This window comes from Pleurodeles waltl, chromosome 3_1 (genome assembly GCF_031143425.1).
Source record: "Pleurodeles waltl isolate 20211129_DDA chromosome 3_1, aPleWal1.hap1.20221129, whole genome shotgun sequence".
NCBI classification, from domain to species: domain Eukaryota; kingdom Metazoa; phylum Chordata; class Amphibia; order Caudata; family Salamandridae; genus Pleurodeles; species Pleurodeles waltl.
The window spans coordinates 1641200710-1641226276 of record NC_090440.1 but is presented as its reverse complement, the minus strand read 5'-3'; the positions used below and the strand labels follow the sequence as shown (position 1 = coordinate 1641226276).

Below are 25567 nucleotides of genomic sequence, written 5' to 3'. Positions count from 1 at the left end.
TACACCATTCCCTACTGGCTCCTGCTTTGTTTGTGGTGGTGGGGGATGCCAATCTGATGTCTATTTATGGTGTGTATTGGGGTTGTATATGTTGTGCGTGTTCTAAATATTTGCTCATCTCTTGTTGGCTGACGTGGGTAGCACCAGCTATAGGGCGTGGGTATGGGTGTGTTCTCGTCTAGTATGGTGTGTCTCGCACGGTTGCTTTATTGTGTTAGAAGTGATCAGGTACTATATGGTTGTGTCTAAGGCTGTATCATTACCCTGTTCATGGTGGTCTCTCATCATTTTTAGCCTCTAGTCTAGCTACTAACGTTTCCCAGGCTTCACAGCCTGTGTGTTGTTGGCCCTCCCGCGCTAATTTCCTTAGTACCTGATATTCTGTGCGGGTCCAGCGCTGTGTCATGGTGTACCAAGTTTTCAAGTCAGGCGCTTTGGGTGCTTTCCAGTTCATGGCTATTAATCTTTTGTACAGCATGTATGCTAGGTCTGCAAACTTATGTAGGTGTCTATGTTTCTTTTCTCTCGTCCTCAGCCCTAATAGACAGGACTTAGGGTCCACTGCCAGTGCGATACCTGTCAGTTCTGTGATTTCTTCTACCACTCCATTCCACTCCTTTTGTACCTGAGGACACTACCAGACCATGTGGTAGAAGTGTGCCAGTGGGGCATTACATCTAGGACAGGTTGGGTCCGACCCAGGGAACATGTGTTTAATCCTGGCTGGTGATAAGTATGTTTGGTGTGTGTAGTTGAATTGTGTGTAACGAAATCTGGGGTTTCTCGACACCCCTTGAGTGTGATATAGGACTTTCGTCCAGTCCTTTTGAGGTATGGGGTCTGGCAGGACTATGTTCCACCTAACCCTTACTCTCTCCAAGTTAGGTTCAGGGGACTTATTCAGGATTTTGTATAGGTTTGTCACTACTTTTATTTGATTACCATATTGCAGCATGTGGTGTAGTGTGGGAGAGATTGCTGGCTCTTGGTCTCCAGCCGCCCATGTTTTTTTGATCGAGTGACACATGGCATAGTAAGCTAAAAATTGCCCCGGGCTCACTGCTGTGGGTAGCTTGTATAGCTTTGAATGTCATCAGTTTCCCATCTTCGAAGCAGTCTCCTACTGACTGTATGCCTGCCTCCGTCCAAGCCGTGAGTGAGTGCGACCCAGCTGCAGCCCAACCAGGGAGCCATTCCAGAGGGATGAGCGGCGAATAGGGGAGCACTTTATGTCCTTTTTGTATGTACCTCCCCCAGCATGAATGTGCCACCACCATTAATGGATTGTCAGACGCGCCTTTTAGTGTTTTATTTGTTAGCCATGTGATCAGAGGTTCTCCCTGTAGTCGCGCCAGCAGCCATGTGGATTCCGCCAGCGCGGGCCTGTGGATCCAGTTTAGTATCCACAGTAACTGTGCGGCAGCGTAATAGAGTTCGAAGTTGGGGGCGCCCAGACCGCCAGCGCTAATTGGGCGCTGCAGCGTGGAGAGTGCTACACGCGTCCTACCCCACCCCATATAAGCTGCAGTAGGACTGCGTTCAAATTCCAAAAAAAGCTGTTGGGGACACTGAGTGGCAATGCCGCAAAGTAATATAGCAGCCTGGGCAATATCAGCATGTTCGCCACCGCCACCCTGCCCAGGGGTGACAGTGGTAATTTATTCCAAAAGCGCAGCGACCCCTTCATATAAGCCAGTGCTCTCCCCAGGTTGCCATCTCTAAGATCCTCAGTTTTATGATATATGTAGACCCCTAAATATTTAAACGTATCAAAGCACCATTTCAGGCGTCCTGCAGGGGCGTTTTCTTTTCTTGACGGGGACCATCTAGTTAGTGGGTACACACATGATTTTTCCCAGTTTACCACCAAACCCGATATCCCCCCGTATTCGGTCAGTAGCGATATTACTGAAGGTATCACCTCACTTCCTTTCCGTACATATATTAAGGCGTCATCTGCATACAGTCATTTAAAGTGATAAAGCCCATTTCTGATTATTCCCCATCTGTCTTTCATTGCACGTATTCGAGTCGCTAATGATTCCATCGCTATGGCAAACAGGGGAGAGAGGGGGCATCCCTGCCTGGTGCCTCTGGTGATCGGGAAGCTATCGGATATAATCCCTCCCGTTTTCACCCTAGCCTGTGGTTTGGTGTACAATGTCTGTACCCAGCGTATATAATTAGGGCCAATTATCATGCGCTGCATAGTGGCAAATAAAAAGTTCCACTCTAGTGTGTCGAATGCCTTCTCAATGTCTAATGAGAGTACCATCTCGTCATGTGCATCCGGGGGGGGGTGTCTCCCATGACACTCAGCAATCTCCGGATATTTAAAAAAGTATTACGTTTTGGGATGAATCCATTTTGGTCATTGTGTATCAGGGTGTGTGTGATGAGAGCTATCCTGTTAGCCAATATTTTACCTAGTATTTTACAATCTAGATTTAGGAGCGAGAGTGGTCTGTAAGATTTGACATCTGTGGGATCACGCCCTTGCTTAGGAAGGACCACTATCATTGCCTCTCTCTGTGTTGGAGGCAATATCTTATTGGACCATGTCTCCTCGAATACTTTCAACAGATGTGGCCTTAAGCTTCTGTTGTTGATTGACTGCTTTGCCTCATAAATGGAGGACAGGGATATGAAAGTTAACCTAAAAAAACATTCACTATGACTTGTGGGAATGGGAGGCCTAAAAAATAAATTTGTCACAATGAGGGAGAGGTACTTGCAGAGAGTGAAAGTTTTAATCGATTAGGTGTTCATTTCTCTAGTAATGGACAATGGAGGACACACTTGAAAGCAACAAAACAGAAATTTATAAGATCCTGAGAGCACCTTTTCAGATTTGCAGTCAAAATTGGGAATAAGCCCGTTAGAGAGCTTTTGACCTTTTCTAAAAGCAAATGTATACCCAGTGTTTCCTATGGGACCTCCTTGTGGGGCTTGACAAGAAGCACCCTCTTGCAGACACAGGCGAATGTTCTCTTATGCAGATTACTGTCGGTGCCCTGTTCAACTTCCTCCTATGTAGTCCATAAAGAAATGGCGGGCCCTTATTTAGAGGATGCACTATAGATAAGCCCTGTCACCCTCTGGCATAGTATCTGGAGCAAAGATGGCACTAAATTCACCAGAGAAGTGATAGGAGATTGTCTAACCTTGGAGTATAGAATGAGAATTCCATGCCTGGTGTATGTGAATAGTCTTCTTAAGAAAGTGGACGGGAACATAAGTATTGAGGACCCTGTTAGTGTGTTAGCATACACTAAAAAAGACTTAACATTTATCCTCATGAGGAAAAGGATGGCCAATAGGGATCTAGAGAGTGTTCCAAATCCACAGTGTCAATGTATCTCTCGGGCCCTGTGCAAAAAGTGTTCATAGATATCTTATTCTAATACCAAACATTCAACATAGATTTTATCTTACTGGACTGTGAATTGGCACTTTGCACTTTATGTTTGCCTTTCCCATAATGGGATTCTGTTCCCAAAAGCTATCAAAATGCCCATTCAACGGCAAGTCAAATCAGTCTATAGTGCACCTTATTCTTTTTTGTAACTTTTCTAGAGACCTGAGGATACAATTTTGCAACCAGTTGACAGGAAAGACATATTTATTATAAAGATGCTTTTAACTTAATTTGTAAAATTTGTAAACTTGATAATGTGGTCCTATGTCATAGAGTATCTGTTTATATTTTGCAAGCCATTCATAGAAGAAAACAGTTTTCATATTTAGATGCTTTAACATACGAAGTAGAATAATGAGGTCTTTGGATCCTTAAATAAGTTACTGTCACCGACTATTATTAGAGGTTTCTATCATTGTCCATTTTTATTATTTAACTGTTAACTGAAGATTTAAGGCATATCGAAGATGAGTAATGAGGATTTTTTGTTTTGTACTGCTGTAACAGGGCTTAGTTAGACCGATGGGGATAATACATGTTAAATAATCTCTACCTATTTGATATTATATGATAACGACTCATCTACTGCTGGCTACTAACCATTATTTTTAGATGTGTGCTCGTCTTTAAACATGAATGCTTTGTGATTAATATGTGTGTTTTTTTAATCCTATTTTAAATCTGTGAATGTTTTGTAACTTATCTGTATGAATTTTATATGTGTGATTTAATGATGGATATTTTTTTATCTGATAAAGATTTGTTTGAATTTGAGTTGGGAACATAGAGTATGTGACCTGTACATCATATGCTTTCTGGTGATTAAATAAGTAGAGAATCACCAACCTATTGACAAACAAAGAAAAGATGTAAGTAAAGCAGCACTTGCTTTGCAATGTAATAAGTGCCTGGGCCCTTGTTAGGAGACTGCTCCAGTTTGCTCCACAAATTGCCAATGTCGGTGCTACCAATGACAATTTAGACTTTTTATACATTAAAAATGATTGATACCTGCAGCCCAAGCTATGCTTTTATTCTTTGGGTGGCCGGTATGAGTAATTTGTTACGTATATAGAATTATTCAACAACTGTAGTTATCTTCATTACAATATTACACCAACAGGGCCAACATGTGGCTGGCTGTCAAGTGCTGGTGTTGACAATTAATTGCTGATGCCAAGCACCAGCATAAATTAAGCTCAGAAGTAAACCTATCCCCAAAAGTTGAAAATTTAGGTCCATACAAGTATTCCACACTAGAGTTTGGATGTTTAGGGAGATTGGCGGTTTGCACCAATAGGAAAGCATATTAATGAATAATCCACGCAACCAACCTTGATGGGGGTTAAAGTAATTGCTTAGGCAGTGATAAATTAGGTGTAAGACTGGAACTCAAAGGTAGGTTATTTCAATTATTATGTAAGCTTGTTAGAGTAACTGTATCGCAATGAAGATTGCAAACCAGTTCATATGATATGGAAAACTAAACCTACTCAAGAAGCAGCCCTCTAACTGTGGCTGCCTACATTACAAAATGGCACTAGGGGACTCCAAATCTTGCTCCCCTTTTGGACCCTCTAAGGAAGAATTTCCACCATATTACGATTTGTGGAATTTGGGTGGCACTCTGCTTTACTCTTAGTTGCCAAATTCCACCATGAACATTTCACCCACTACTAGTAAAATGATCAGGAGATCTTTTGATCCCATTCTGTGATTTATGGTTTCTTACATGGAAAGCTGCTTTTTATTAATCCTGTTGCTTTTCCAAGAAGTGTAATGCATGCTTTCACCTTTGTTGAATCTTTAAAAATTTCATGAAGAAGAAGTTTGTTCTCAGTATTTATTGCAGCCCTGGTGCTCCCAGGTACAGTACTGACCAGCATTTGAAAAGAAACATTCCACTTTAGGCCCCTCCAGCTCTCCCAGCACAATACTGCACTATACTGCTAAGCGCTACATAGTGCTTGCAGCATAATGCCTGCTGCCTTTCCGCTGCTTCCTGCTGCTTCCTGCCTTTCCTTGGTTTAGGCCCCCCGCCTCCCCTTCGCTCTTCCCACCATTCCCCCCCACTTCAGGCCCTCAGTGTCCCACTGTTTACTTTTCTGCTCTGCTCACCCTGCTGCCCCTCCCACTCCATGACCTACTTAATGGCGGTCGCTACGCGACCCCATTGAACAGGCCCCTACAACTCCCCCACATAAAACTGCACTTTATTGCTAAGCTCCATACAGTGCTTTCAGCATAGCATCTGGTGCCTTTCTGCTGCTGCCTGCCTTTCCTGGTTCAGGCCCCCACCGCCTCCCCTCCACTTTTCCCTCCTTTTCCCCCCACTTCTGGCCCCCTGCGTCCTGCTGTTTTCTTTCCCGCTCAGCTCCTCTTCCTGACCCCACTAAATACCGCCCCACTCCAGGACATAGTTAATAGCAGTCGCAGCGGAGCAGACACACCAAAAGCAAGCCAGTCTGCACCTGTCCATGCCTGGACCACGCCCAGTGCCAGGACCACTGGTCTTCCCAACTTCCAAAGATACACCACAGACAAACTGCTGCTGCAGGACCTCCTCCGCTCCGCCAAAGGACCTTCCATCTGCCTCCACTGCCATTTCTCCTGCCTCACATGACCACCTACCCACACAGGACACAACACCTCTGCCTCCCAGAAGACCACCACCAACCTGGAGCCATTAGACAGCATCCTGCTCAACTCCTGCTCCCTCAGCAAACATGCCATGGAAATCTGGGACACCATCACCACCCTCATCCCCACATATTTCCTTTATCACGGAAACATGGCTCAACCCCGCCTCCATTCTCGACATTGCCACGCCACCCCCGACGGATATAAGATGACGCACCGAGACCATCCAAGGAACCCATCCAATGCCCTGCCACGAATGACGTCCCAACACCAGTCATGGAGCATCTTAACTTCCTAATACACCTCGACCCCAAGACAACCATATGGGGTATCCTTGCACATAGACCACCAGAACCCCGACCAGCTTTCTGGTACACCATTAGTAGCAGCATCGCACCCCTCGCCATCGACTCCCTCCACTACATGCTGCTTGGCAACCTCAACTTCCACATGTAGGGCCCCAAGGACCCCAACTCCGCATCCCTACTGGAGAACCTCAATGACATTGGACTCACCCAACTAGTCTCCAAACCCACCCACAGAGCCGGACACATCCTCAACACCGTCTTCACCTTCAGCGACAGAATCAAATTCATCCACACCACGGAACTCTTCTGGACTGACCACACAATCGCCCACTTCACTGTCTCCAAGACCCAGCACACCATTACCAAGCACCAAAGTGCTACCCACCACAGCTGGGGAAAAGTAACTGAGAGCAAATGGACACAGGTTCTCAGCACCACACCACCCGACACATCAACCAACCTCAACCAGGCTGTCTACAGCTTCTCTGCCTGGATCATCAAATGCACCAACAAAGTCGCCCTTCTGAAACCGGCAAAAGCCAACAGTACGTCAAGACAAGCAAGCTGGTACATCCCAGAGCTCAGAACCACCAAGCGTAACTGTCTTTGACTGGAGAAATGATGGCGCATCTCCAAGGACCTCTCCAACAGAGCTGCACACAAAGCAGCACTCAACGACTACAACTGGCGCATCAAGGAGGCCAAAAAAACAGCCATCACCAACTGCATTGACACTGCAATCAACCACACCAAGGAACTATTCAAGATCACTATCCAAATACTTCCACAGCAAGATCGAAAATATCTACGACAACTTTAACCCTCAACCCACTTCGCCCAGACCCAACAACCTCATCCAACCAGCAGTGCCCAGCCATAACCACCTGGTCTCCACTTGACCTCCAGACTACCACTACCATCATGTCCTCCATCCACTCCGGGGCACCCACCGACCCCCTGCCCTCACCAACCTTGGAGCCAACATATTCAGCACCGAACTCACCACCCTCCTCAACAGTTCCTTCTCCACAGCATCCTTCCCAGATGGATGGAAGCATGCAGAGATCAGACCCCTCCTAAAGAAGCCCTCAGCCGACCCCAGCGACCTCAAGAACTACCGGCCATTCTCCCTGCTCGTATACCCAGGCAAAGTACTTGAGAATGCCATCAACTGACAGCTCACCGACTACCTAGAATGGAACCACCTACTCGACGCATCACAATCAGGTTTCTGGGCCAGCCGTAGCACAGAAACCGTGCTCATTGCCGAACAATTGACATGAGAACCCTCCTCGACCAAAGACAAACTGTCTGATTCTCCTTGACCTGTCGGTAGCATTCAAAACCGTCGCCCACCACATCCTCAGTAACAAATTCCACATTGCTTGCATTCAACGACACATCCTCAAGTGGATCACATACTTCCTCTCAGGACGGGCCCAGAGCATCCGCCTACCTCTTTTAATGTCCTTACACAAGAACATCATATGCGGCGTACCCCAAGCACCATCGCTCAGCCCCACGCTGTTCACTGTCTGCATGACCCCCCTCGCAGACCTTGTCAAAGCCCATGGACTCAACATCGTCTTCTACGCTGATGACACCCTGCTCATCCTCTCGCTCACCAAAGACTCCTCTAACGGCAAAACCAAAATACCATGACTGACATAGCCGACTGGATGAGAGAGAGCTGTCTCAAATTGAACTTCGACAAAACCGAGGTACTGATCTTTGGAAAGAACACCTCCACATGGGACCAAAGCTGGTGGCTGGAGGAGCTTGGACCCACTCCTACCCTGATTGACTATGCTCGCAACCTCTGCATAATCTTGGACAGCCAACTGACCATTGAACAACAAGTCAACGCAGTTGCCTCTGCCTGTTTCCACACCTTCTGCATGCTCTGCAAGATCTTCAGATAGATCCCAGTAAACACCAGAAAGATCGTCTCACAATACCTCGTCACAGGGGCCTCGACTACGGCAAAGCGCTCTAGACCAGTATCCCCTCCCAGCTTCTCAGAAGACTCCAAACAATACAGAACATGGCAGCTAGACTAATCCTGGACCTCCCCAAGCATACCCACTCCAGTACTCATCCCAGGAAACTTCACTGGCTCCCTGTCCAGAAAAGATGCCAGCTCAAGACACTCACAAACTGGGACACCACAAACTGGGACCATCCTACATCAACCACCGGCTGAACTTTCATCTTCCCTTGAGACACCTGCTTCACTCACCCACACACAAGTCCCCTGCATCCTTCGCATCAGCAGCGGGAGCTGTGCCTTTTTCGTCATCACCGCCACAGCCCGGAATGACCTCATCCTCCACCTCTGAACGGTACCCTCCCTGGCGGTCTTCGGAAAACAACTCAAGAACTGGCTTATTGATGTAGATGCAGCACCCTCAGCACCTAGATACCCCTAGGGGTGATCATGTGCGCTCTACAATGACTGATTGATTGATTGGTTTTAGAAGAACAGAACAACCAGCATAAATATTCTAGGCCTGATTCACAAGGGTAAATTATAATTTTGAGTGAGTTTACTACTTTTCAGTAATCATAAACTGCACTTTTGAAGTAACTTACACTTTTGTTTTACCTCACACTTTTGCAGTTAGTCGACCACCACGCATAGCCAACCACTGGTACTGCAACACATCCTCCAATGTAAAATGATGGCGGTATGGACTAATTACAAAAGTGTAAATTCAACAAAAGTGTGAATTATTACAGAAGGTCGGTTTGTGAGTGCCGAAAATTAGTAAACATATTCAAACGTGTAAATTGCTACAATTGTGCAGTGTGTGAATAGAACGTTTTGTAGCAGAACCGTAGTTCTACAAAGCATACTGCAAAGTGCAGTTTGGGAATCTCAGCTAACATAGGAAATTCAAAATCCCATCACCACACATTCTCTGTTTTAGGAATTACGAGCTAATAAAACCATTGCCCTGATAGTCTTGTCTGGCAACATAACATTTAACACAAAACAGTCATTTCACATGTCTGATGCTAAGAGAAACTTTACATATTTCATCAGAAAAAACAAAGACTTCTGGTGGAAGATGACAACTGTCTCCAGCGGTTCAGGTGCCAGCTAAGGGAATTTCAGGGAGATTATGGCTTTCTCATTGGACTACGATTTGCATTTAAATTTGCTACCTAAAAACAGTTGCCTTCTTTCGGGTCATTATACTTTGAGAGTTAAGGGGGCTGATATATTCTTAGTGAATTGATGGTGGAAGTTCGACATTTAGTCCAAATTGATGCAAAGATGTAAAATGTCTTGTTAGAAACGCGTGCAGGGCTAACCCACCTGACATCAGCAGATTTTCAAAGAAGCATGTTCATCTATGGAAAATCCCATTGCTAATGAGCTATTGTTATGGATAATTAGCATGCTTCCTTCCCTGCATCAGAAGGTTCTTAAAATTGTGGACCTGCTCTCATGTTCAAACGAATAAAAAACAATGGAGAAGTATGGACCAAAAAAAAAAAAAACACCACATCTTTCAAAATGTGAAGCCTGCCATTTGTTTCAAATTGATCTACTGTTTTGACGTTTGAGCTAGAACTGCTTGCTTGTCAAGAATATCATAATTCTTCTGCATCTGTATAGTTGTGTGCACTTCAGAAGGAAAGTCATTATTTTGCGGTGAGTAAAGGTAACCAGGTGGGCTAGAAGCAAGAAAATTCTCTCCAGGTTGGAAATACAAACATGACTATAGCGCGTATATGGGTATACTACTGTGGTAGTCTTATAAGTCAAACAATAAATACATTTATTTACATTGACTTTCTTTGGCTGCCTCGAACTAGAACATTTCAATTCTTCATTGTTAGCGTTCTCAGTTTGATATTTTCCAGCCACAATCTGTTCATAGGAAGAAAAAAAATCTCTAGCTGTTTACAATCATTTGTTACAAAAGATAGGTCTCGGAGACGGTATTATTTTGAGATATTTTTATGTTACATCCGATTTGCATTTTGTTTGCTTTGCATGCGTTTCGTAGAAGCTGAAAATCTTTAGTGTGGATGAAAGGGTAAAATAGTTCTGCCTCTGTTCTCAAGTACACAATGTGAAATCAGTTTCAAGCTGTGAAGGAAACAAGTAAAACGTTTCTTTTTCATCATGGATATTGGGGTTTGGAGAAGCAAAGAAAATGATTGGGATGCTCAGCGCAACATTTTGAGGCCCTCACATTGGCTGAAGAAATGCAGACTCTCTCCTTTTTCTTTAAGTTTAAATAAATCAAACAGTTTTATCGTGGCACAAAGGTGTTTTCATTACCACTCTTAATGTCTTTATTATGAAACAGATTCTTACGTCAGCATTTGTATAGTGCAGCAAAGTGAGCCAAATCTTATACACTGTTCAACAGATTGTAAGACCGCACATAAACAATTAGTACATGTGGAATGAAAGCATCCCTAAAATATGTGCAACCTGAACAAATACTATGTCGAATGTGTCTCCTGGTGTGTGTCATAGCAATGATGCACAAAGAGCACCTCTTGGTTTTCAAGCCAGGTAAAAGTAGATGTCAGCACCATTAGTGTACATTGTATTTTTTCTACAGAAAACTATGCTTTCTGATCATTTGTTCTGGCAGTTACAGGGCTAAAGCACATTTCCTCCTTATAATACTGGATAAGATTATTCAGTTCCAGATTATCAGACAAACTCAAGGGGTCCTCATAAAATGGTACCAAAACACATCGTGCCTACGGCACTGGAAAAAGGCAAAAAAATGCTGCCACCATTTTAAAAAGTGGAATGCAATCATTGATGATCCGGGGCAAATGTCAGCAAATTTGTAACATGTGACTAATGTTAGCAGTGCATGCAAAGCAGACATACAGACATTGTCTGACATGTTCCTTCTGACATGTTTTGGATATATTTAAGAGAGACTGAAAAGAGTTTCAAAATGTATAAAAGCAATACAACAGCACATGACTATTGAATTCACAGATATTTATTAAATGTATCAATACATGAGTTTAAGTTTGGAACTAGAAGACAGTCACAGTAGTTTACTGTTGTGATTCACTCCTAGCGGCTGCTAGAGTAGAGATGTCAGGTCATGGTCAGTGAGAGCTGGATCCATGCCAGAATATCGGCACATCCAGATGATATACATACATTCGATGAACTTAAAGGAGAATAATTTGCGTAGTGAGTAGTACCCTGCAAAACATGACTTGATCCTGTCCCTGTGGACGTAAGATGGATTCGCCTGAGGAAGAGCAATTGTGATAACATAACCAAGTCAAGAGAGCTGCATTATTCACACAACAGTGAAGGTAGCAAGACATCAGATAAGTGAAAACATTATTGTTGAGATGGCTATTGTAGTGATAGGCTATGGGTTAGGGTCATGTGGAGTACAGATAGTCATGTCAGGGGGCAGAAAACAACACATATTGACTAGAATGTATTTTTTTAATTTAATTCATATTAGATCCACATAAAATGGCACTATTATCAGGATGAGAAATAATCACAGTCCTTCCTACCTTGTCACTCAATTAGGACAGTCTGCTGTCAAAGGCCATATAGTCTAGTATGTTTCACAGTGAATACATGTACAATAGTATTAGGCCATATCAAGTAATATTTGAGGATCCAAAAAAACTGACGCTTCCATGGGTGACACAGTGCGAGTTTCTATTGCCTTTTCTACTGTCAGTGCAAGCATAGCCCAATCCAACCTGTATTAGAGTTCCCCTTGTATAACAGCATATATTTGTCCCCAGTTGGTCTAGGCCAACAAGGTAGTGTGAAGAGACAGTAACTCCTTATCCTTGAGACACCTGGATATCCAATGGCAGGGGCTCACCAGTCTCATGTCTTTGGGCTCAATAATGCCACAAGAGGCTCCACGTGTTTTTATGCTGTGAAGTTGATGGCTGGAGATTATCAAATAGCTTTCTCTTAACATTAAATCTTCAAGCCCATCCACTTTGTATGGAGCACATTTCCCACACCAGTTCATAGCTATCCTTCTCTTAGCTAACAAGTCATACCCTAGTAGTTAAAATGTTCACGTGCCCCAGCAATACAATCAGCAGTTGTAAATTTATAGTGCAATAAGTCATCTCTACTACATCTGACCAAAAGGCCTGTATGGAAGGGTATAACCTACCCAAGTGATAAAAATCAACATGTTCTGCACTGCATCAAGGGCATTGATGTGATCTTTTGTCTTCTTTCCTGACTTGTTTTTGTGCTGTACAGCAAATATGATGTAGAAATTTGAAATGTAATAGTTTACACATATGATTCATAGACACCAGTGTGGTTTGCACACAGCAGTAGTTTCACTTTCATCTGTAATTTCAACAGTTAGGTTTACTTCCTAAGCTAGCCTAGAGTGTTTGCTGCGATGTGTATGAAGTGTAGGAAGATATTTTATAGAGTCTAGAAACCCATCTCTTTGCATCTGGTTGCCTGATAATCTGAGTTAGTGGTTTAAAATCTTTAGGCTTATCTGGGATCAGGGTAGGGACACTCTTATCATATTTCTCAATCTATCGTACATGAAGTGGTAGAGTGTGGATACCTTATACCCAGTCCCTTGAGAGTGCACTGGTACAAATACTCCTAGCAAGTGTTGATTCCCAAATTGTTAAATACCCAACCTTGTCAGGGTGGATTGTACAAGGTGTTCCTCAGCCAGGGGTAGAATAGGGTTATGTGCTATTGATATCGCTGGAGAGTATAGAAGTGAAAATCCAACCTGCCAACCCAGTTTCTTCCACGCTCAGCAAGTTGTTGATAATATCTTTATTTCAGGCTGTTTTCTTAGTATGCTTTTCTGCAATAGAGCTTTCAGTGTGATACCCCCTGTCTGGTCACGTTCATTTTTCAGATAGCGCAGTCTTGCAGCTGGGTGATGCCAGTGTCTAGAATAATGGCATTGTGCTTGCAAATAATATAGTGTGGGATCTGGGACCTCAAACTCACCCTGTTCATAGGATAGCGTGAATGTGTTCCGGCTAATCCTAGACTGTTTACCAGAGCAGATGAGTTTGATGAGTACGCTTCCCAAGTGAAGAAACAGTCTGTAAGAGTAATGGGAATGTTCATAAAGAGATAGAAAAGCCTTAGGAGCACAACTATCTTGATTATAGCTACTCTACCCGCCAGTGACAGCGGAATTTAATCCAGCATTCTATGTGTGTAGTTAACCTATCAATCAAGGCACCACAGCATGTCTTCTTCCATAAAGTGTTATGCCTAGATACTTAATCGAGTCTTTTGCTCACCTAATCTGGCGGACAAGAGCAGTTTTAGTCATACAGTCTGTAAGGAGTAGTAGTTTTGACTTCATCAAATTAATGGAGAGACCAGCAAGCTCTCCAAATCAGACAATCTCTTTCATCAAAGATGAGCGATCCTCTGTAGGCTCTCTAACAAATGGTAAAATATTGTCCGCATACATTGAGAGTGGCAGGAGGCCGGTATTAAAGGACAGTACTCTGTGCAAGTGCTTCCCCTGTAAATGTCTAGCCAGAGGTTCCATAACTAGCATAAACAATAACAAAGGTAACGGGCATCCCCGCTGGGTACCTCTGGCAATGGTGAATAGGTATGATGGTAAACCATTGTCATGTATCTGACAGTACCCAGTTCAGAAGGCCACAGGGCTAGCAGAGGTTACTGGGCCCTACCAGGGAGGTTGAGGCCTTTTTACTCCTGATGTCCTGGTTCCTGATCTACTATGGCTGTTGAGCATCTTGGCAAAATACTCCTTCTGCACTTGCCTCTCAGTAGTTGTCTATGGTTAAGCAGTCCAAGGCATCTCGGGGGAGAGGTTTGGGGGTAAATACAGGGGTTAAAACAGACTCACAACTCTAAATACCAGCAGCAGCAATAAATGACTGTCCAGTCAAATACTGGCTTTTATGAAAAAAAGTATTTATTTTATAGCTGCCACCACAAAATAGAATACAACATTCACAAACAACTCACACAGTCCCCTGAGATCAGGGATCTAGTGTTTCATTGGCAGTTCCCATAGTCCTACTTCTCTCAAGCTAGCGGTAATGGTTATTCTCCATTCACTATAGGCGACATTCAAATTAAGCCCCACCAGTAGTCAATGTCTCATGGCGTCCCACTCTAACTCTCTATTAAAGTCAAAAGTGTTCCTGCGCCAGCGCGCTCTCTGGGAGGCAAGTTCCACCAGGGCTGACTTACCCAGACGAGCAGGATCTGAGCGACCAGAGTCCCTGGGTGCGCCACTCTGTGGGTGCTGACCTGCAGCGGCTATCTCCTCTAAGTTCTTTGCATGCAGCTCAAGTGGGCTGCACTCAGCGTTCCTCGAATTCCTCACACTTCTGACCTCATAAACTCCTCAAAGGCAGGCTTTTCATTAAAGAAATGTGGTTGTCTCCCACCTCCCCTCCATTAGATAATACCAAATAGCCATGCCCTTCACTTCAAGAACAGATGACACAAAAACATTGAAAGTCTTTCCTGATTCTGAAAAATCAATGGAGATGCACTTTTGTAGATTCTCAGCTATTCACCTCCTCTAGTCTTTTAGCTATAATTATTTCCCAACCCAAAAAAACGTTTTTGCACCAATGGAATTCTCTCTAATTTCATATACTATAGAACAGTGGTTCTCAACCTTTTGACTTCTGTGGGCCCCCACGTTATCATTACTGGAACCCCCACTGAATCATTATTGGACTCCAGGGACCCCCAATAAGTCATTACTGAAAGCGGGGGACCCCAGCCTAAACATTGTTGATGATCTGACCCACGAGACAATACACAAAAAATACAGAAACAAGCATTCATCAAACAAATACACAAATGATAACGCATTTTACTTAATTTGCAAACAAATATAAATAAAAAATGTTAATAGGAAGGTTGGAGGTTTTCTAAATTTAATTGAAGCCACACATCATCTTACTATATTCTGCTTAATGCACCTGCACTTTTCATATGAATCAATTTAAGGGTGATAATTTGATTTTTAGCCTCCAATTTCAAATTCCTTGACTTTACATTACGTTTTAAAATGTTAAATTTTACATTTAGCCACTTCATTTATATACACTTTATTAATCTGTTAACATTAATTTCCTAAGCAGTCGTGGACCGACTTAGGAGGCTCCGCCGACTTCAGGTGTCCCAGGACCACAGGTTACTGATGTAGAATATTTCCATGAGTGTGTGAAATTCCAGATCACAGCTTTTGAAAACATTTTCTGTGTTTCACTATTAAAATTAATTATAGAAAACATAACCAAAAAATGTCTGTTTCCACCTCTCTAACATTAATGAAATTATTTAGTCATCCTAGAGCTCAAACACAATTATCATCTCTGAAAAAAATGTCTGATGTATTCAGAGCTAATATACTTTTCTGATTCCAGAAGCTACCTTCTGTATTATAAAAGCACTGTCTGGGATTTCGAATTATGATCAAAGTGGCACGTTCACAAACTACAATGTAGTAAACACAGATTAGGATAATAAATTTCACCCAATAACAAGTAATCACTTTCCAAATCTACAACAATACCTTAATATGATACCCATGGCAAAAAGAAATATTATCAGTCTGTGATGGGTTGGGGATCCTTACTCGTCTTTATGTGGCATAGCAAGCTATGCAAAGTACAAGTACATAATCATGAAAGGAAAGCTCCTGCATTAGTATTTAAAAATATATTCTAAATCCTTAGGAAGGGCTGGGGAAGGGGGTGGGGGAAAACGGAGACAGAGGGGGAAAGTTTAAAAAAAACTTACCCTCTTGCTGCCTTGCTCCTGTTCCCTCGATGTGACCCAGCATTCACTGGGACACTGGCACAGGCACCCCAGCAATCCTGGGGCTGCTTTCATACTAAGCCTAGAATGAAAAGCAGCACCAGGCTTGGTCTTGGGCTGCCGCTCAGTCACAGCCTTTGGGTCTGTGCAGTTTCTCCAGCCCATCAGTTAAACGCAGCCGAGCTGGAGAAACCTAAATGTGCATGTGTGTTTGGCCGGCCTGGGTCAGCCAGCCAAACACACATACTCACTTAGGTGCCCTCCCGCTTCCTCCCCCCTCCAACCTCCTGTGACCCAGCCCCACCCCTCCCTGCTAGCTGAGCCAGCAGCAGAAAAATAAAACAATAGTGGTTTTATTTTTCTGTTCCTGGCTCAGCCAGGGGAGCGATGCTCCTTCCCTGCATATTATACTTCAGTGTATCCAGTTCAGTATATTACTGAATCCAAAAGTATTGCAAGGAGTAATCAAGCATTTTCTTCATTCTGTAAACAAAGTTTGGGTTGAAGCAATTTTCTTACTGAACTGCCTGTCAAGGACACTGCGAACCATAAGGAATCTGTACCCTGTGACCTCAAAATTGTTGCTGCCACTTTCAAGCCTTGTGAGAGTCTTGTGGCTTCTTTTTCCTCTAATTACATTGGTATAAAGTGATGTTTTCTGCCAAATGCACTGTTTTTTCTTGTATTTCGAGTAATTGATTAAAATAACGTAGATGTTGCTGCTTTGGGCATGTTTTCTGTTTAATTGGTTTCATTGGAAACCATAGAATAATACTGGAAATTGTGTTCTGGGATCTACCTTTTATTACAATAAAGAGAATGTCTATGGTGTGTAACTATTATTAAACTTTAGTAACTCTTGCTTAGAACACATCCTTCTTCTAACAGTTTACAAAAGGTTACAGTACATACTTCATCTAACACTTCTGCAAACTCATCACCCTAATAAAGACACTACTTCATCAACTTTTTAAGGAGATTTCGCAATCAGACATCAACAAAAAATCTAAGCTAAAGAAGTATGCTCACTTCACACACTCGCTCAGCAAAAAGGCAGCATCCTGGATCTACTGACTGTACTTTCAAAAATCATCATCCCTGGTGACCCTTCAAACTGGATTCGACTGCCTGTTTCACAGTAACTTTTTACACATCTCTTCTGGCATTTCAGGGTTAAAGACAAACTAAACATCAGAAAATCTTGAGTAGAAAACTAAAAGATATCTCTCTCAATATCTTTAAGTACACAATAAACATCTCTACCACCATTTATTATAATTCCTGTTCAGTGAACATAAGAAACAACCTTGCCTCCTTCACAATAAAATCAGTTTCAGGCAAACGCTTTCCTTCTTGGTGAACTAAAAGACCCAATGCCTGCATAGAATAACTAAGAATCATTGAGAAAAGTACAATCTGAAAATACACTCCAATCTCTAAAAATACAGGTTCGCAAAGATTGAACTTTATTCATGAACTACTTAAAAATGTTAACAAGGCTGAAAACCATCTTAGTGCACTCTTACAAAATAGCAAACATTGCGCCAACTGCAACAATAAAAAATCAACCATTGTAAACAACATTGCTAACATCTTCTCTGAGAAAATGAAACTCGCAAGAAATACCTACCTCTCACATCCAGAAAAGAGGCACTTAAAATGGTAATCTTTACAGAAGTTAGATGCCTTTTTGTTGCATATCATTGCTGCAATCTATCCCTTCTCAACTGCTGATAACCATACATATGCTACAGAAAACATCTGTGAACAACTCATCATACTCCTAAGTATCATAATGATAGACTACCACTACAAAGAAAAAGTATAATGTCTGGACAGGTTGCACCTTCAGAAAAAGAGAACAGTGTACAAGCTTTTTATTATAGAGAAAACTGTTTCAAGGCAACCTCTAACCCACATTTCTAACAACTACCTATGGAACTCCTTTCATTCTGGTTTAAACCAGAAGGCATCTTAGAACTAGCAACCCGCTTTATTTCAGATTAATTTACTCAATGTTCTGTGCAGTGGCAACACCTGCCTTCTTCTGCTACTCACCTTGGAAGTGTTAGTTGATACAATTGACTATAGAACTTTACTTATTATTCTTTCATCTACCTTGGTGGTCAAAGGTAAACTCCTGAAGGCCAAGATGTCGGCGTGTGAAAAATGATTGTTACAGATTGCCCACACTGTCAGGAAATTGTGGGATACCATAGGTGTCAATTAGTTCTCAATAAATATTTAAATCTGCAGGGAGCGGGTATGCACCATGTTCCAAGGCAAATATACCACCACTCTACAAACATAACTAACCTAAAAACTTCAGCATGTGGGTACACAAAATGTGTGGCAAAACATACACAATACAGTTTATCATATCGCCAGACAATGTGGGTATGAAAATAAGGTTTAAAATCTTTAACTTAGTGACCCAATTAGTCATAAGTATTTTGATCCTTTTAGAGGTCATTAATCTGATTGATCATTATTACAATGGACTCATTGTGTGTGCCTCGACAATAATTTCTGCAATGATAATATATCTTTAATCATAATTTGCAAAGTCGACTGATTGAAATAAAATGTCAGCTGTTTAGTTATGTACAGACCTGTCAGCTCTATTGAATTGAGTGCTATCTTGAGTAGAATAATGCTGCCAATTATGTGCAGTAAGGCCCCAACCTTAAGTACTGATTAACTGTGTGATAATATTATTGCAGTATTAATTATGTGTGTACATAGGACAAGCCTGTCCTTATGATGATCCTTCAGGTTTACCAACTGTGCAAAAGGAAGTTAAATAATGGTTCCTATGCCATGAAGCTCATTCACAAAACTATTTATGTGTACCAAAGTACTGCTACAGGAGTACTCTTTTACGTAGTTTTACATGCCTTGGTGAATCAGCCCCAAAACATTAAACTCCCGATTAGTAAAAGTGCAAGAGGACTCAGTCTTTACAGTTTGTAATAATTGTAAGTGAATATTCACTGAATATTCCCATTTTAAAATGTTTTTGGGCTACTTTCAATATTAATAATTTACTGACTCTCAATACGTTATGCTCTAATGGTATATTGCTAAATTGTTCACCTTGATTCCAGCCTAAATCTACTGATGTGAAGTGCTGCACTGAGCAATTTAAGCATCAGATCATCTTGTAATGGTCTAGACACTTTTTGTAGACGTAGTTATTTTTACCATACCTAAAACCTCCAATAAAGTGTAAACCAGGAACAGTGATCAAGGATGGTGTCCTTGCCCCACAGTTTTATGATTAAATGTATCTTTCAATAAAGGGCCAAAACCATCAATTCACTGCAAGGGGAGCATAGAGGGTATGTTTGTTTGTTGGGTAGGTCTAAGATCACATAAACTGGAAATCTAGGGATTTGTGACTCGGATATGATGTCTGTTGTCCCAAGAATGCATCCTTGCTGGGGTGCTGTACTGGTATGTTGTGATTTTCATGAGAAACTCTGTGTTGTGTGTTTGCATTGTGTTAATAATCTTACTCTATATTGAATGTCTTTTCTCTCTGCTTGAGTCAAGACCCACCCTATTTCTTTACCCCATCTTTTCTGTTCAGTTGATTTGTCTATCTCTAGTGTGTGTGGAGAAGCATTTAGTATACCTCAGAGAATCCACTTATCTCCTTGCTTTGTCTGTAGCCATTCTTCTAAGGGGATCAAGTGTTTCCCAGTTGTAAACTGTTGGCCCTTGAAATACCCTTGTAGGACTTAGTCCCCCTTCCTGCATGCTGAAATCCTTTTTAATTTGTTCAAAGCTTCTTTTACTATTCTCATCAAATAGGGCCCCTATATGTTTACACCCCTTTCCATCCATATTGTGTATTCATTGTTTTTGGTGACTGTCAGGAACACCAGGTTGGAGGTGTAATGGTCAGCCCCCCTCACCCCCCCCTCGTACCGCGACCGTATCCCAGACAAAAAGCATAGTCCTCATCTCATTACTGGTGAGGTGAAGACACCCAAAGGGCAGTGTATCCACAGGAGCCAGAGCACTTTCCAGTTGTAAATGCTGGCAATAAATTGATTGATAAATCACAAGTGTTTGTCTGACTCCCTCCTTTGCCATTCTGTCAGATAGCCGAGCTGTGCTGCCTCGTAATATTTAGTAAGGTCTGGGAAGCCCAACTATCCTTCATCTGGGTGTTTACTCACCCTTTGTTTGGCCATCTGAGGACCTTCCTCAGTCCATATGAGCTGATCAACTGCTTGCTGCAGTCTCTGGAGTTTTTACTGCCGAGGCTGGAGTGGGAGCAGTTGGAACACAAAAAGAACCTTAAGCAAGATTGTCATTTTAAGTGCTACTATGCAGTCAAGCCATGCCAATTCTATGTTATGCCATGATTGCAGGTCCTTTCTAATTGAGGATAAAACGTTTGTCCAATTTAGTTTGGATGTTGTTGCAAATGTAGTTCCTTTTCAGAGCCCCTAATACTTGACTTTGTCTGTTGTCCATTGGAAGAGACATAGTCCACTGATATACTCTTCTTTTTTGTCTGGTACGTGTGTGCTGAGGATGAATTATTTCTGGAGATTCAGGCTAAAGCATGAGGCGTCTCCAAAGGCCTGCATTTCTTCTATGAATTCCAGCAGGGATCTCACTGGGTCTGATGGGATTGCCAGGAGATCATCTATACACATATTGAGCCTGATTTTATTCCCAGTGATTCTCTCTCTCTGTTCCTCACCTTTTCTGACAAAGGCTCTATTTAAAAGGCAAAGAGCAACAGAGAAAATGGTCAGCTCTGTCTAGGTAGACATAAGGAGACAAAAGGAGCACCTGTTGTTCACCCTCCCTATCGCCATAGGAGATTGGTAACCGCAGTTGATCCATGTCTTGAATTTGGACCTGAATCCAAATTCAATCAGAAGCTCATTAGGGTAGAGCCAATGGACATAATCGAACACCTTTTTGGTGTCCAAAATGAGGAAAGGAGTGCTGTTACAAGTTCTATTAATCTTATCTATAATATGGAGAGTCTTTGGTATTGTCACTACTGTTCCTTCCCATTATAACACCAGATGTTCTGGGCCCTCCAAGCCTGGCATGAGAGGGTTAAGGCAGTCTGCCAGAATCCCAGTAAAGATTTTGGCATTCACAATTACTAATGAGATCGGCTTGTAGGAGGGGTTAAGGCAGTCTGCCAGAATCCCAGTAACGATTTTGGCATTCACAATTACTAATGAGATCGGCTTGTAGGAGGGGCAAAGAGAGGGGTCCTTACGTGGCTTTAGTATAACCAAGAATTAATGAGTGTGCCACTCCCAGCAAAGCTGTTGTAGAGTCTGGTGAGGATAGGGGTCAGTTCCTGACAGATGAGTTTGTAATAAAAGTGGAGTGAAACAGTCAGGCCCTGCCAACTTGTTGATTTTCAGGCAGGATATGCTAGCCATGATTTGTTCAATTTTTATAGGCTGGTCAGGAGGATTCAGTGCGTTCCAGAGGAAGTGTTGGAAATAGGTCAACTCAGTATGACTCTGTTTGTGCTCCACTTGATGTAGTTGAGCATAGGAATTGCAGAATAGTTATGATATATTTTCATCACGCCTCTGTGTTTCCTCTTTGGAGTCTTGTATTGCCACTACTATATCTCTACTGATTCTGGCCCTCAGTTTACAGGCTAAAATATGGTCTTGTGATCTTGGGTGCTATGGAGGCAGAAACCTGAGAGTGATCTAAGTGGGTATGTGTACTGTGCGCCATAGAGTAGAAGGTATAATCTCTCAGATTAGGATGTTGCGACCACCAAACATGCCTAGTGAATCCAGTCATTCCCTCCCTGCCTGTGAGAACCTTCCCATAGGGCCTGGCCTTGAGGCAGACCAGTCAAGTGTTTCGTCCATTACCAAATTTAGACCCCCCCATCCCTAATGAATGTCTCCTTATCTAGTGTGCTTGAGATCTCTTGGATAGTGCTTGTCAGAAATGTCACCTGGCCCTTGTTTGGTCCATAAATGTTTGCCAAAGTGAAACTAAGGGGCCAAACTGGAATCTGAGATTCAGCCTCCCTCCCCTCATCTCCCACACCATCTTTGTGACCCTTCTCCATACTGAGATAGACAATAGGATACAGATCCCTCCCCTCGTGGCATAATTTCATGACAAATATTGACTCAGAAACCACTTCAATTGAAGGCAAAAACTGTTCTTGTCCAGTAGGAGGGTTCCTTGGATTAGCGCTATATACCTCTTTGGCTCATGCAGTAGAGATTGGACTGCAAGATGCTTTGCTGGGTCATTGAGGCCTCGTACATTAAGAATTACAATTTCTAGAAGCATGGTCAACATGATATCTTGTTGTAATAGTGTAGTGTTTCCTTACCCCATCGGATCTTCCTCCCCTAATTTGTTGGTGTGGTCAAGCTTCTGTGATGAATGGATCTGTGACCCATAACCAAAAAAATCCATCCAGGACCAAAACAATCCATCACCAGAAAGTGTTAAGTAAACCTAAATTAAACATGTCCTTGTCTCTTCCCCCAACAGGGACTGCACTTAGCATTCTCTTTGGGCCTGCTGGTTCTGGCCCTGGTTCAGTGCTGCTTCCTTCTCCCGCTTTTAATATCCCTTCACCTTTTACGTCCTTCTCCCCACCCAGCCCCTATAGTCCAGACAAGAACCACATTTCCAGTGCTGTCAATGACGTCCTGGAATCTCAGCAAATTAGGTAAGGTCTGTGTGTGAGCTTTTGGGTATGTTATGAGGTGTCATCTTTCAGGCTCAGCAGCAGGGCCTTGCCTTCCTGCACCATGTCTGCAGTGTTAGGCTTGTTTCTTCTTTGGGTGCACTGCACTGTGGTCCGTCATCCTAAGACCGGGCCTATGCCTGGGTAAGTCTGCTGTTCAGAGCCATCCAGCTGTAAGATGTTTTTGGCCTAAGTGCGTGACCCAGGCTGAAGAATGCATCCCTCCCAGTGGAAAACAAGACTAAAGGAGTGGTCCCATCTGTACAGGATTTGCTTATTTTTTAAGAAGCAAGCCACAGGGTGAAAATATATTCATTTCTCCAAGGTGACCTGCTACAGGTCCTAGAATAGCCAGATTTTGGTGCCCTTTAATGCAATGGCGTCCTTTTTCCTGGTCTGGGTAAACGTTCTCTTTCTCCTTAAAATTGTTAACACAGGTGAGGATCTCTGCTAGGCTGGCGCCCCTGGCTGATGAGGTCCCACCCTATGAGATATGTCTAGTTTAGTCAGGTCGCTGTCATCTTTGCCCAGAGTTGCGTTGAGCAATTATTGCACATTTGATTCAGTACCTGCTGTGTTATCTTAAAGCGGGTGGTGCCTCTCATGCAGTTCTCAGTGCCTCTGGTGTTTACTTTAGTCTCTTCACCCCCTTGCTATCCGTGAGGCCCATCATTTTTACTTAAGTGCCCTGGGAGCTGCCCTGTTCCACAGGTGCCTGTCTCTTTTCTGTTTGCTGCCACCGTATTGGGTCATCTGCAGCCTGATGCCTCTCTTCTCACCAGGAACGGGCGCCTTGGTTAACTCAGCTCTATGGTCTTCTTTCGGGCCTCTGGCTCCTTTTCATGTGGACCACCACAGAGTTCCTCTGGCAGTGCAGACTTAGCTGTATGAGTTAAGTTAAATAGATTGTCAACCGCAAGATGAGGGGATTCTCCACCACCCACTATCCAGCACCCATCCCCCTGCAACAGCAAGTTGACATCTTTCCGGCCTGGGCCATTCGCTCTCCCCTGTGGGGCATGCCACTTTACTAGTCATGCGCCTATGGGGTGGGAGAGAGGGTCCACTTGCCTATTCTTCCCATCGCACACATGCCAATAGACCAATTCAGGTGGTAGGCTTCCTATTTTTTTAAGCCAAAAATGGCTTCATTTTGGCCGTCTCCCACCTCAAATTGCCTCTCCTTCAATAGAAGCCAACTAAGGAAATGCATTCTCCAGATTATTATTTTTTTTTAACTCTCACTTCCCTCTTGTAAAATGTTGGCATGTATGCCATCGTGGCCTGAGTGGGCTGCTGCTTTGTTTCAGACGAGGCCATCTTGCCAGAGTGCTGATCACCTGCATGGAATCTTCCTGCATGAAACACAGCTATGCAACCCTGGTGCTTCTTCCTCCTTTGTTCCTGTTTGCTGCTCTGTAGTGCCGGTCCACCACTAGCCAATATGTCCTAAATCTCCAGAACCCCAGGGCCTATGTATACATTCTAAACTTTGCTTTAAGCATCAGCGGACATGTGAGGTTAGCATGTTAGCTGAGTAAACAAAAAAAAGTCAGGATACCAGTTTCATATATTGTTGTGTCACTCAAACAGGGGTACATGCCCATTTACCAGTGGCGGCTGGCAATTTTGACAGGGAGTGGGGTGGGTGGGCCACACACGCACACATATACACACACACTCACACCCATGCATTCACACACACATGCACCCATTCACAATACTCACAACAAATTCAAACACTTATACATACACGCACACACCAAACATTCAGAAACATTATACTTACCTGTCCTGTAGCTCCCAGAGGGGAAAGCTTCGGAGGTCCCAGGAGAGTTGGGACTGCTGCCTTCCCTCACTCATCAAAGAATGGGATGGGGTCAGTGAGACTGCTGACCCCACCCTACTCTGTGATGTTGTGTCACTGATTGACACCCGACCCTGGGTACTTCAGGGTTTAAAACTGAAATGCCCAGGTCCGACACAATCAGCGATGTTCCCCTCATGATGAGGGGAAGAGCCTTGAGACACTTTTGCCAGGCTGAGGAGTTCAAGTCCACAGAGCTGTGAAATCCTCAGCCTGGCAAGGTTCAGCTGAGGCAGCCAGGAGCATGCACATTTAGCGCAAGTCCAGCTCCGGGCTGCCTGAGCTAAACCAGAAGCGTGTCTATCAGGCAGACCTTTTCTCAACCTGACAGACACTCTTCTTCTCTTAAAAAAAAAAAAAAAAAGGCGAGGAGGCGTGGCCCCTTGCCACATGGACGGGCCACGGCTATCATTTACCATGCAGGAGACAAGTGGACCTCAAATATACTAGTACTACTATAGCGCAGGCACTGCTACTAACAGGCATGGGGTGGAAGTACTCTAGATCAGAGTGGTTCTCACAGTGCGGTCTGAGGACCCCTGGGGAGCCCATGAGGCCTACTCTGGGGGATGGTGAATTAAACAAAATATTCAATATTTTGGCATTTGTTTAGTGTATACTTGTTTCTGCATTTTTGTTTATTGTTTTGAGGTTTAAATCATATAAAAAGGCTGTGGGTCCCTGGCTTCCAGTAATCACTCATTGGGGGCCCCGAATTCCGGTAATGATTCAGTGGCAGTCCACAAAAGTCACCAGGTTAAGCGTTGCTACTCTAGATTACATGTGCTTGGGGAACACCAGGTGGGAACTCGCTGAG

At 43.2% G+C, this 25567-nt stretch overlaps 1 protein-coding gene across 1 annotated transcript in view; it reads left to right on the top strand.

Annotated features, from left to right (window-relative positions):
- SLC25A12 (solute carrier family 25 member 12) overlaps window positions 1–25567 on the top strand; it is a 451247-nt gene that overhangs the window by 226026 nt on the left and 199654 nt on the right. The gene's annotated exons all lie outside the window — the stretch shown is intronic.